This window comes from Nipponia nippon, unplaced genomic scaffold (genome assembly GCF_047370975.1).
Source record: "Nipponia nippon isolate SJK-2023a ecotype South Korea unplaced genomic scaffold, ASM4737097v1 scaffold_3, whole genome shotgun sequence".
NCBI classification, from domain to species: domain Eukaryota; kingdom Metazoa; phylum Chordata; class Aves; order Pelecaniformes; family Threskiornithidae; genus Nipponia; species Nipponia nippon.
Window position 1 is genome coordinate 102,524,891 of NW_028262347.1, and position 12,031 is coordinate 102,536,921.

General features: G+C 38.8%; 1 protein-coding gene across 3 annotated transcripts in view; it reads right to left on the reverse strand.

The window, feature by feature from the left end:
- Positions 1–12,031, reverse strand: part of ADK (adenosine kinase) — a 302,767-nt gene that overhangs the window by 30,381 nt on the left and 260,355 nt on the right. The gene's annotated exons all lie outside the window — the stretch shown is intronic.

The window sequence follows — 12,031 nt, forward strand, 5'->3', positions numbered from 1 at the left end:
GATTAGGAGGGCGGTGGGGGACACAGGGTAGCAGAGTACAGCAAACAAAATCAATGTAAGCAGCCCTCCAAACTTTAAATCTGGTTTCTGACAACTCTATTTTAAACATACACTAGTATTATATCATTCAGTAGGTATAGCCAAAACCTAACCATATAAAAATAGTTCATGTTTACTGTATTCACTAAAGCTGCTGTCTGTATATATTTTAAGTCAGGTCTGCTTACTCTACTGACTTTATTATTCATAACAAAGAAAACAGCTACGGTGAAAATAAGCTGGAGCCTACTTTCATTCAAATGGGATCAACTACATAAATGTTATTTTTGTGGTATCCAGAGGTTTATATCTCAACTTCCACTTCATATCCTATATTATGCTCAGGTGTGTCAAGGTCAGGTCATTGGTATATTAGTAAGGTGCATAGCCTACTTTTCAGATATGGCATTTAAACCATTTCCACTTTGCTTTATCTGTAAAACCTACTGTGGAAATCACCGAGCCAAACCGATCATAAAATCTCACAATTCCACTTTTAGACAATTAACCATTTTTGAGAACTCCAATTAACCTCCCCCACCATGTTAACTCTAGCTGTTTTGTCACCTTACACAAAATGAATCCTAAATCCCCGAAGTCAGGTGAAGCAGGACTCATTCAAACCTCCCCTTTGTCCACGTTTTCCACTAGCCAGGATCTCTGTTCTGACCCTCCTGGAGCTAAGGATTTGTCTTCCATTCAGCCACCTATTTCCCACAACTTTTATTGCCTGCAACTGGATGCTACAGCAGAGAAACTTCTAATCAAAGGGTCAGTTCCTGCAGTTAATTTTTGCCCAGGGTCACCATACATACCCACATTTTACTCTCCCATTCTCTGCAATTATTTTATAGTGACTATTTGAGCAGTTGAAGATTAGAGGCTTGAAAACGTAAGTTCCATCATTTATGGCAAAAGCCTGACATGGATAGCTACAATTTAAACTTTTCTACAATGTTCATTCAACTGTAATCACAAGATGGGAAATAAAATCTCTAAATTAAAGATGATAGGCTATCAGAGTCTGTAGGGCACCTTCTGAGTAGAGATTCTGCTGTTCAAAATCCTCTGTGATGATTTGTTATGAAGTGAACTGCTGCCTAATAAAAAAAGGCTAAAACTGCCAAAATAATGGAAAAAAAAGATTTTCTACAGAAGATATTCTGCCTAGGTGCCAGTGGTCAAAGGGTCCAGTTCTTTATGCACCTCATTGGTAACAGACAACAAAGAAGATACCTTAAGGTAAAACGTGTTATCAAATCTTTCAGCATACATAAAGTTCACTTTTTGTATAACCTCTAGGTAGACTACAAAAATTGAATTGGAGATTGCAGACAAGGTACAACACACAAAAAGACACATGGATCAGTATCAACCATTAATATTCATGAATGTTTTAAGTTCTCCATGGCCATAATCGATATCCAATGAAGTTAATGAGATCTTTCCATTGATTTCAAAAGACACTGGGTTGAGCCCCAGAGACAACAATATCACATTCTCTGCAAGCACTCCAGCTGATAACACATACTTTGATAAGTTGCTACCTTCCCATCCAGAATTTCAGCAATGAACAAAAGATATGTTATCTTATTTCAAAATGGTTTTGCAAAATGAGCAATGTACCATTATAAAACTGAATATGGAGCATATAATATCTTTAATTGAAGAGCAGTCAAGCCACAGTAGTTACTTGTGATGTTAACACCAATATGAGATCCATAAATAAGACAATCATTTGTTTAAGAAGGAAATGAAAAAAAAAAAAAAGTCTTAATGTGTCACCCTCCCAAAAGGTTGAGATTTTGTCTTGTTTTAACTTTGAGCCTCTGGAAAACAGTACTTCAAACTCTTACGTCTTCTAACACATCTAAGCCCATCCAATAGATTTAATCACTGATAAGTAGAGTTGTAAGTTCAAACTGGCCTTGACCTTGGGCAGTGTGACATTATCTGAAAACCATTAATGGTCTGAAACTAAAGGAAAAGCTCATTAATAAAAGCAAAACCGTACAAAGGTACAAAGGTAAAAAAAAAAAAAAGAAAAAGAAAAAAAAAAAAAGGAAGTTTTATTAAAAGTATTGATCATGACCTAGGGCACTACAGACATTGATCTTCCCACATCTCTACAGGAAAAAAAAGGTTAAGCCAACAAATTATTGATCTATTATGAAACCTGCTGAACAAGCCATACATTTAATTTCTTACAATGAAAAAAATAATCACACAAAATTAGGGTAACAAGAAAATACATTTCTTAAAAATTATTGTACAAAAATTACTATCTGATTAATTTCATAAAATAGCCACCCTGTTAGTACGATTTGAACCTAAGTGTCGGGAGGTGAGAAGCCTACACACTGTAAACCTTTAAAGCATGGGTTTCAGATTTCAACTCATTAAACCATGTTTTTAAGGAGAAATGGGAAGTGTCCAATACTGAATATTGCAGCAACACAGAATGCATATATAGAAAAGAACAATGCTGAACTTTAAACTTAAAGCATAAATTTAATGAAAAGTTTATAGGATAATTATTTTATATGAATCAGAATACTGTAGTTTTGGATTTTTTCAGTTTGTTCAAAAAGTTAGAAAGACATATTTAGACTGACATAACATTGTAGCTGCAAAAACGGTTGCTGAAAAACTAAAAGTCACCAGAATTTCATGTTTGGTGTACATGGACAGGGGCAGGTGTCATTTTCAGAAAATAGGGGATAACCTTGACAAAGCTGCATCACTTACATGTACCCGTGAAAAGCACAAATTAAATTTGGAGGGCTGTCGTTAGTTCCAGTGCTTCCCAAGTACTGAATGACCGATTCTGCTGTCTCACCAGTCTTTTAATACAGTTCTATGAGAAAATCATTGGTTTTCAGCATATGCGTCGTAGTTTAACCACAGCCATCAACTAAGCACCACACAGCTGCTCGCTCACTCCCCCCAGTGGGATGGGGGAGAGACTTGGAAGAGTAAAAGTGAGAAAACTCGTGGGTTGAGATAAATACAGTTTAATAGCTAAAGCAAAAGCCACACATGCAAGCAAAGCAAGGAATTCATTCACCTTCCCATGGGCAGGCAGGTGTTCAGCCATCTCCAGGAAAGCAGGACTCCATCATGTGTAACGGTTACTTGGGAAGACAAACGCCATCACTCCAAGCGTCCCCCCCTTCCCCCCCCATTTATATGCTGAGCATGACGTCATACAGTATGGCATAGCCCTTTGGCCAGTCTGGGTCAGCTGTCCTGGCTGTGCCCCCTCCCAGCTTCTTGTGCACCTGGCAGAGCATGGGAAGCTGAAAAGTCCTTCACTAGTGTAAGCACTACTTAGCAACAACCAAAACATCAGCATGTTATCAGCATTATTCTCATCCCAAATCCAAAACACGGTACTATACCAGCTACTAGGAAGAAAATTATCTCTATCCCAGCTGAAACCTGGACAATATGAGATGTCAAAGAGACCGTTTTCCTTCTGATAGTATATTCATAGCTCTGTCCCCTTATTTGCTCTTTGCTTTGCAGACATAATTCTACATTATCAGCTGATCCTGGAGCAGCTTTCCTTCCAGCTTTGGAACTACAGTCTTTGTTGCTAGATGGAAGTTCAAAATAAAACGCCATGTTTTATGCCTCAGAGTGAGGCTCCACAGCAACTTCAGCCACTATAGTTTGCAGATACTGCTGTCTCATCCGTGTCTTCTTCTACTGCAAATCCTGCCTTCTGTCCTCCCATGCTGGCACGAGTACTCATCTGGACCCTGCAATGAGCTGGTTCAGAAAGCTCAGCACCTTTCCAGAGTAGGTTTCGGCCAGTCTGTGCGGGCTGCTAAACTGCTTCACCATGCAGGCAGAGAAGTGCTGGCAGGGTGGGGGAAAAGTAGGGGATGGAAACGTGTGTCCTAGGATGAGTCAGTGATTTCTGATTTCAGTTTAAAACTGCCAGAGACCCAACTCTTAGTCTCTCGTGAGGACTACGTAGCCACAGAATGAATGAGTCCTCATTCCTTCCATGACAGAACAGTAGGAGCCTGCCTTGGTAACCATAAGGCTTAATTACTACCATTTCTTCTTCTCAGGATTTCTGGTAGGTAGTTCTGTTGCTTCGTGGTTTGAGCAAACAGAATAATATTGTGCCGATGTAATTTTTTCTGTGTGAACCACCTTACAACTCACTCAGGTCACCAGTGAAATGGTACTGGTTTTGAAGTATTACAACCATGTATACAGGAGGCATCGGAAATTTATGATAAATTAATTCTATGTGGATGCTCTGATTAAGGAATAATATCACAGGGAAGGCCTCATTTCTCAAAAAAAAAAAAAAAAATTAAGCTACATTGTACTAAGGTACTTTCTTTCCTGTACAAGAGTGTCCATTTGGGATTTAATGGCACCTGAATTGGTATCTTACTGTAAATTCATTCAACTTTGCTCTCCAGAGACAAGCAAGACAGGCCTCAAGTGGTTTAAGAGGTGGCCTTACTGAAATCCCCCTGCCTAAGTCCAGTCTTGACGTTAACTGTGCCTACCCGTTATGGCTAGCATGTCCAGGCTATATATATCATTTCTGAGAGGAGCTCTTCAGCGTACTGTGTGCCATCTTCTTGTGATACATTTAGACTCAGTTGGGATAGTAAAACCAAAAGCTGAGTATGAAGAATTGCAGAAGTGTCTCACACTAATGGGTTATAAAATTCTTTGTCAATCAATGTAAAAAACGTGCACATACAAAAAACAATTCTAGCTTTAAATACACAATGATGGGCTCTAAACCACCTATTACCACACCATAATGAAAATTTGAAGTTACAACAGATAATTCTCTGAAAATGTCAGATCAATCATCAATGGCAGCCAGAAAAGCAAATAAAATGTTAGGAATTATTAAGAGAGGAATACAGAACAAAGGAGACAACAGAATTAAACCACTTTGTAATCTTCTCAGGCACTTGAGCATTCTGGTCCCCCATTCACAAAGTGTATAGCAGACCTGAAAAAAGGTGTAGTGAAGGGTGGGCCAGGGTGTCAGAATTACGGAGCAAACAAAGAACAAATAAACAGAATGGGAAAAGAGTCTGGAAAAAAGACTAGCGAAGAGCAGATAAGCAAGAGTTCTGTAAAATCAAAGTAACAAGACGTTGCATATGGAATGGCTATGGACTGGCTGTGCAGTACAAGCAGCAGGAGATAGCCAGTAACATTATTACGTGACTGAATCCAAACAAATAAGGGGAGGTATTTCTTTGCATAACAGGGGGTCTGTGACACTCATTATCACAAGACATTATGTATGGTAAAATCCTATTTTGGACTGTTAAGCACAAAGACAACATCTCTAGTTCAGAAATTTCCAAGGTACAGATCGCTGGAAGCTAGGAGAGTGTAACATGGAAGTATCACTACAGATTTGTTCTGGTTTTACCTTCTTTTACAAGCACCCACTACTGTACACTGTTGCAGACACCAGGTTAGGCAGACCTGTCGTCTGCCTCTGTCCTGCTCCCACTCTTTCACTCTACATTGCCTCTCCAACATCATATAATTTCTACCACCTAAGCAGTGGATTTGTATATTAACAGTTATACCTCCAAGAATCCTTTTTAGAATTATGGTACAAAACCTGACTTCCTAAATCTACTTATTTGTATCTGAGAAACAAATATAGAAACTCTTCTGTGTAAGAGGAAATACTGTCTAGTCCTAAGGAATGGGATAAGGGCCCGTATTTATTGTCCTTCAACAAACATGCATTTTTCACAGCTTAAAGGGGTAATTTTTCCTCAGAATGCCAGAATGTAAATCCATTGTAGCACCCAAAATTCAGGCTAGGTTTAACAGGAGGCACAGTTTTGCCTTGAAAATTCCTTATTACTAGTGACCATACACGAAAAGGGGACCCAGCTTCACACTCAATTTCTGGGCTAAACCGGTGCGTTAACGCATTAGACTAGAAAAGACATCCTTTTCTTAAATCAATATGAAATTACTGAAACACACACACATTACATATATACATATATCTATTTACATATATGTATACGCATCCTTTGAGATGCAACACCTGATACACTTTTAAGTCCAGTCAAGATACCAGTATCCAGGAACTTAGATTTTAATAATGTGTTTCAGCTGTCTAATAAAATGCTCAGACCTCCTCTCCCACACAGCATGAAAGCATGAATGGTCCCAGCTACAAAAAGGTATTACCAGCTTTGCTATTCATTAATCCCTATCAACAAATGTTCATTATTAATTCAGGTTTTGTGGTTTCCTAAGTCACAACTAAACTAAAAATAAGTCTATTGGGCTTTCTGGCTCATTCGTTATGACATTAGCGGACTAAAATTTCCTTTTTTCCTAAATCCATTTTTGGTTTTTAAACTTTTCTTTCCATTTGTGAATATAAATGGATAGCGAAGAGTGAAAGTGTGTAATCTTGTGAAAACGAGTACACACAGTGATATAACTCAATTACTCTTTCCCTATGTTCAAGACACTACTTCTGTTTGTGTAAACACATGGGAAGGCTGTCTGATAAAAAGGGCTAGTCAAGGTTTTGCTGTCTGGAAAGCTAAGCATGAAAGCTATGAGAAGTAAGGAAAAAAATAACACTTTTTCTTGCTTCTTAGAGGAGAACACACAATACTCAGTAACTTACAGAATGAGGAGCTGCAAACAAGCCCACCATAAAATGTCAGCAGTGTCAATAGTAATAAATACTTCTATGTTTTATAGATAGGCTTACAAGGTAACATGCTGGTCTATGATTGCAGCAGAACCTGACAAAGAAAACCTACTGACCTCTGTTTAGAGTAAGTTGTATGCTTGAACATCAGTTCTTTTTATTCCCCCAAAAAGGATACAGCATCATGCCATTATGATTTAAGAACAGCTCTTAAAATCTCTCTAGTTTCCATGATTTTGACAACCCTTCCAAAACAAATGGTTTAAAAACTCCCCTTCTAAAATATTTAAGATTTAACATATCCTTACAAAGTAAAAGAAGCTTCATCATTCATAAACACATACTATCCATACCTTTGTTGTTATTTTCATTTAGATCAGGTTTTCGGTCTATCCAAACATATAAACTTTTAATTTATGAACATATGTGCATCTGTTAGCTTACGAATGGTTGTACTGGGTGACACCAACATCCACTTAGCTCAGTATCCTGTTGCAGATAACAGGTAGAGGCAAATGCCTAGTACTACTCCAACATCCACAGCTTGGTAGGCAGGCTCTAAAATCTGGTAATGTTGCAAGTTTTATTGCAACATATTAATTTGGCTATATTGCATATGCTGTTTAATTTATGGAATAGATTAAATAAATTACATCGATTATAAATAAATAATATATAAATAAATAAAATAGATTAAATAGCAAGTATTAATAGCAAGTAGAAATTCACAAAACTATTTCAGTAGGTACTGTGCGGTAGGTGCATTAAGAAATTTTTAAGATGGACCCTTCTCATTCTACCACATTTGCCAGCACTGCTAATACATTTCCTGAAATATTCTCAAATAATGTATCCCAAAACCTGAAGAAGATGTAAGTGGTTAATAAGCCCTAACTGAGGTGGCTTAATGCTTGAACCCTTAAAAAAAATCCATTTTTACTGCCATATTCTAACAAATGAGGTTATTACAAATGTGCCCTTAACAGAGGTGGTCTTGCAAACATTGGGGGGGAAAAAAGAATGGAAAATTCTATGTTCACGCCTGAACATGCCAGATTTCATCATTCATAACTCGAAAAATGCTGAAGTGATTTTCTATAAATTTGGATTGTTTTTCTTTCCTCTATTAAAGCTATAAAACAAGCCAAGTTTAAAGTTTGTAGCTTCAGCTGTTTTTGAATTATGCAAATATTTCAATATAAAAGTATGTTTTTCCTTTGCTGAACTGATTTTGCTCAGACTTTCCAAAGACTTCCCTTTGGGCCAAGACCAGTCATAAAATGTATCTGACTAAAAGTAATTTGTTTAAAAATGTTATGAGCAACTCTGTAAAAGGGATAGCTTTCACAGCATTTGATTCTGACAAATGTTATAGCACACATATAGATATGACATATATGTACTTGCCAGAGCTTGTGATTTTTGGTGAGTTTCTTAAAAGCTCCAGCTGCTCAAATCAGGAGATTGCATGTGTTCATTAACTCTCCCCCCTTTCCCTGCATATGTATTTTTTGTGGTTACGGAAGAAAGTGTTGAAACATGAAATGAATGTATCCCATAAGCTCAGGAACCCTAAGTGAAATCCAGAATCTCAGGCCTGGGAAGAGGAATATGATGGAACAAGGCTGTGGTAGCGGGACCAGAGTCTTGATAGCCAAGTAATTCCCAGTATGGACGAGGAGCATTCGCACAAGGAATTAACCCAATACTATTCCTCAAATAAACTGTTCTGGTAAGCAAGTCCACAGATCCTATTTTCAGTTACCAATACCTTTCCCAAACCATAATCCTCTGTACTGAAGGGTTTCGTCACAGGTGTCTCTCACAGGCTACTTTTTTCCAAGAGAGTTTTATCAAAATTCAGTCATGTTGGGGACCGATGCTAGAGAAAATCACATTTTTGTCAATGCTAATTCTTAGGGTCACCGAGAAGATCCAATCCCTCCACGTTCTTCAGTAAAAAGATAAAATTTGACATCATAGAAAAATGCACCTCAGATTGCCCGGAGAGGTTGTAGATGCCCCATCCCTGGAAACATTCAAGGTCAGGCGGGATGGGGCTTTGAGCAACCTGATCTAGTTGAAAATGTCCCTGCTCATTGCAGGGGCGTTGGACTAGATGACCTTTAGAGGTCCCCTCCAACCCAAACCATTCTATGATTCAATTTCGTGAAGATGAAAACTTCAGACAACGCTCATTTGCACATGCTCTGTGGAGTCTTATTAGAAGCTGACAGTTAATTTAGTCAACATTTCATCTGCCACAGCTCTTGTGTGCCAATCTTAAGCACTCCTTTCCTTCCCTATAAAACACACTGATCACACTCAGCTTGAATTGGAGCTTGCCTCTTCCTTGCAATTATTCCTACTGACAGAGAACAGGAAGGAAAGGGAGAGAAAAGGGGCCTTGGGGCTGGAGTACTGTGACAGAGAAGATACAAACAGACAGTAGAAAGACCCAATGTGCTCCATGATAAAGAGACAGGAATTTTTCCTCTGAAAACACAAATAATTCAGACAGCCAAAGAAAGTGGACTGACAAATGGGAATGGCTTAGATTGGGACTGCTGATGCAGTTACTGCTTCTCACCATTTTCATGATCTACTCCAGTTGCACGGGCCTCTAAGTTGCTTGTCAATCCATGCCTGAGTGTCTACAGCTCATGGTCTGTTTGAGGTGAGCCACCAGTGTTTTTGGTGGGCATTAAAACAATGTTGTGTAAACTACAGCAATTCATAAGCTGACTAAACAGCTTTGCAGTATGGCTGGGCCAGATTGTTGGAGGAAGTAGATGTTTTAGCTGTCTCAGTCTAAGCTCTCTCCCTCATCTATCAGAGCTATATTCTCAGAACTTTTTGGTCAGTCTTTTTTTCCTTTTGGTAACAAACTGCGCCTTTCTGCCCTATGGTCTACTCCTCAAATACCTGTTGATACTTCCATTCTCTGGAGTGTCCAGGAATCAACAACTGTCGCCACAGTCCTCTCCACATGTAACCATGAGCTGTATTTGGCCTTCTTCATGCCACCAAAAACCCCAAGAAATTCCACATCTAATTTCCAGCAAATATAATTTTGTGCCCTTTCATGAATGAGCTGGCAACCTGCAACAACCCCTATTATCCATCTTATTTACTCTCCTTCCAGCCAGAGCTGTATCAAAGTGTATCCCCTTATTATTTCCATTACCTGATCTCCCATTCAGCCTACACATAACTCATTGAAGAGGTGCACTCCTCCTCTCGTAACCCAGCCCTTCTCAACTTAGCCCCATGGCTGTCTTGTCCTCAACAATACGCAGAGGCTTTGTCTGACAGAGGAAACGGAGCTCTGTTAAGGATGCTCTTACAGCCTCAGTGTTGCCTTTCTCATCTTGCCATGCATGGGCAGGGGGAAGGGAAAGAAGGGGAGGTGGCCATCCAGCTGTGTCTCTTCACCAAGTGGAGCCCAATCCAAGCTATTCACTTCTACTCCCATGGCTCACAGTAATGCTAGATGCTTCGCATTGCTGCTAGAGAGCAGAGACCTTTCCGTGGGGAAAACAGAAAAGGGGAGGAGGGAAAAAAAAGCAGAAAAACCACAAAGGCCAGCTTCACCTTGGAGTCTTTTACTCTCACGCCTGTAAGCTCCAGGTCCATCCTGTGCTCTTTCAGGGAACGTAAACAGAGACCACTAGAATATGTGATACTCCCAACAGCTGATGAAAGATGGTTAAAGGCAGCAGTAGCAGGAAAGAAAGGAAGAGTAGAGTCCTTTGCCTGGATACTGATCCCCTCTGGTTGAGTCACTACTGACAGAAACATCTTTCAAATAATAAACATGTTCTTATTATGGACAAAATATAAAGCAGAAGGTACTGACAAGCACATCCAAATCCATAGCTGACTTTGCAAATACAATTTTAATCTAAGCACAAACTTATTGAGAATATATTGTTTCCTCAGAAAGTCAGGATAAACAACTACACACAGCCTGCTTTTTCAAAAAAGCTATTCTTCTTCTGTGCATTAGAAAAAGGAAACTGGTAACTACTCCTAAATGCAGCACTTCTTCCAGAGATCATTTAGAAACTTTTTACGCTTTCCACTGCAGGTTTCAAAGCACAACTAGACCTAATTAGCGTTGAAATAAGTGTGTTAGCAGGATTCTATGCCATTCTGTGGTACCATCATATGCTAAATTAAGGGACACATTTTCCTTCCTTCATTATTATTTTAATGTGAGGAGGTGGGAAAAAGATGATCCACACCAAAGGAAGGAAAAGGGGGGAAAACAATAACAAATTGGTATCTCTTTTGAGAATTGCCCCACAGGCCAAACATTTTTATGTTCTTAATCATTATTAAATGACTTAACATGACACACAGAGCCTGGCGAATGATTGCATCCTGACATGAGAACGAATTACAAATGAAATGAAAGATCAAGCTGTATTAGAGGACTGCCTCTGGGAAATGAAAATCTTTAATTCTCTTTTATTATTGACATTTATTTGGCTGCCATGAATAACAACATAGCAAAGAGATTCAGCTATGCTTGTGCACTGAATAGCTTATCCCACGGCTCAAAACTGCCTTAACATTTATCATGTTTGCTTTTGTAGCTGACACCATTGCACACACTCTCTATCCATCTTGCATTTATCATGCATATATAGTGCATTCTCTAATTTAAGTTCATTTCATAGCGAACAACCAGCTAAGATTAGCAAGTGTCAGTCCTCAAATAAGCTCCCAGTTGTAAAAATATCAAAGAAGGGATTAATGGATTTGTTAACAACTCTAGTTTGAAGAATAATATAAGTACACAGTGAAAATTAAATAAGAGCACAGGAGGGTTACATATAAGATTTAGGTTTACTACCGTTATTACTAGCTCATGTATAAAAACATTTTTATACTGCTATTTTTCAGCCAACTGTACAATACTCAAGTGGAGTGCCTCCATATGGGCCATTCACGTAATGCAGTAACTTTCTGGAAGCAACACTTCCATCATTATTCAGTGAGATACGCATACCCAACTCTCAATGACTGCTTTCTATTTCCTTTAAACCAGTTTGTAGCTAACAAAATAGAGGAAGAAGCAAACTATTGGAGAAATCATTCAAACTGCTGCTAAGAATGATCTATATAGCACTGACATACCTACTTAGTGCCTAGCCCCGCAGCCACAGTCTGAAGCCAATTCTGATTTTGAGGCAAATATCGTATGAGTAAGCACCGGTCCCTCAGGTGCAAAGCTTCCTCAACTTCACTTGCTTTCCAAAGGAGGAATTCAGCCCTGACTTACCTTGTGAAGGA